We start from the raw sequence: 2,065 nt of genomic DNA, 5'->3' as shown, positions 1-2,065 counted from the left end.
AGTAGATCCAGTGGAAAAGATCTGATGTTTTGCAGGCCACTGTTGTTTAATTTGTGGCTATGTTCTGTCTGAATGACTATGGGAGATCAAATGAATGAAATTAAATGAAGATTTGTTTTCTTTTTAAATGCATCTCCTTTCCAAATGTTTCTATGGTCAAACTATTGGTTAATTACTGTAAATGTGAAATAAATGCCATCAACACCAAACAATTGTGTGTCTTTTGTTGACAGTTTAACCTTCACCAATCCTTTCATTAAGTTGTTACACCACCACGACCACCAGTCTGAACTACTGATGCAAAGAAGAATTAATCAACTCTCTCACAGTACTTCCACCACATTCTCCCCCTAACAGCCAAATCTCCCAGTAGAAACAAAAACCGACATGTCCACATTTTTTCAATCTTTGTTGTCCAAATAGAGTGAGCCCATATGAGTTGGAGCCTTATGGCACTTTTCCATTACACAGGTTTAACACTACTCCACCTGACTCGACTATACTTGGCATCAGTCGCTCTCCAAAAGAACTGGGGTTGGTGGAGGGTGCGAGTGTCACTTCAGGCAACCCCAAAGTCCCTTGACGTCATCATTGGCCAATACTATATTTGAATGTCCAAACTGCGTCTCCTCCCACCCAGCCATCAACAACAATCAGCAGCAAAGCCATTTATGTCCTTAAAGGGGTCAAACCTCATCAGGCCCCTGGCCCTGACAAGAAAAGAGGCAGGGTGTTTAAGGACTGCTCAGCGAGGTGGAGAGTTCACTAGTTTCTTACGTTTCCTCTTGGACTCTGGGAATGTCCCCAGTAAGTGGAAGGAGTCTACTACAATTCCAATCCCCAAGAAGAAAGCAGCTAAGTAGCTGAAGGAGTAGAGACCAGTAGCCCTGACTTCTCTGCTGTGATGTCGATTGCATGGAGAGGGTTCTATGTGATCTCCTGCACAAAATGCTGCCACACAAATGAGTGAGGTGTGGAAGAAGCAAATCTGAGTTTGTTGAACCCTGGCACAAAGCACCAGGACTTTCCACATCCTCACACAAGGATCCTATATATAGACTTCAGTTCACACTGATATTATGGATCAGGAAGTTTTTAAAAGACAGGACACAACGGGTGCTTTTTAATGATTTTAAATAAAACAAGGTGATGCTAAACCACTCGGTATCCATAGTCAGCCTGTGGAGCAGGTTGACTCCTTCAAAACTCTCAGGGGAAAAAAACCTGCCTCCCCTTTCCCCAGTGTACACAAATCATTCTAGTAAAAAAAAGAAGAAAAGCAACAGATGCAACAGCGCCTCCACTTGTTGATGAAGCAAGTGGTCAGCTTCCATGTTTTATCTCTAGTTACTAGTGTCTTATTGAATTCATACTCACCCACACGGTTAACCAGGCCAGAAAAATCCACTGAAGCACCATAAATCCCCCTTCTCAGAACTGTCAGTCTGTCACGGGAAAGCCACCCGGCTCACAGAAGACCCCTCCTCCCCCCTCCGTCAGGCAAATGTTATAAGGCTCTGCTGGCCCGGAAAAAACATCTTGAAGAAATCTTTCATCCCCTCTGCTATAACCACCCTGTCCAAACAGACTTTTAACAGCCCCCTCATCCCTTCTCCAAGACTGTTTGTTTTTTTGTTTGCATGTATGATCCTGTCAAAGACTCATTTCTGTCACTCGTGACCGACAAAACACAATAAACTAAACTGATGGATGAATAGATTATTGAATTAAATTTCTATTTTTATGCCATGCCATCCCATATGCGATTATATGAAACATCATGTATAAGGAAAGAATAGAAATAAACAATATTCTAAGATGTCATGGCGTGTTATTGTGTCATTAGATAGATATGTTGACATTCTGCTACAAAGGTAATCAGAATGCATGCTCTCCTGCATGGAGAATGAGATGTCTGCATGTGGCACAGCATGTCCTTCAAATTTTTGATAGCAAAGGCCTTGAACTTGGCCTTGAACTTTTCGTACAAGGAACTTTGATTCCTGCAGTATGGCGAAATGCAGTGAAAACAGAGGTTTGAGCCTGCTTTAAAAACCTGGGGCAT

At 42.4% G+C, this 2,065-nt stretch overlaps 1 long non-coding RNA gene across 1 annotated transcript; it reads left to right on the top strand.

Annotated features, from left to right (window-relative positions):
- Positions 1-1,717, top strand: LOC142899665 (uncharacterized). The gene is made up of 2 exons (XR_012928797.1): positions 1-183; positions 972-1,717. It is a non-coding gene; the product is annotated as an uncharacterized LOC142899665 (long non-coding RNA).
- The last annotated feature ends 348 nt before the right edge of the window (positions 1,718-2,065 follow it).

This window comes from Nelusetta ayraudi, unplaced genomic scaffold (genome assembly GCF_046127955.1).
Source record: "Nelusetta ayraudi isolate G7.1 ecotype Tasmania unplaced genomic scaffold, CSIRO-AGI_Nayr_v1 ptg000004l, whole genome shotgun sequence".
Classification (NCBI taxonomy): Eukaryota; Metazoa; Chordata; class Actinopteri; order Tetraodontiformes; family Monacanthidae; genus Nelusetta; species Nelusetta ayraudi.
Note: the sequence above shows the minus strand (reverse complement) of the source record. Positions and strands in the feature narration are given on the sequence as shown.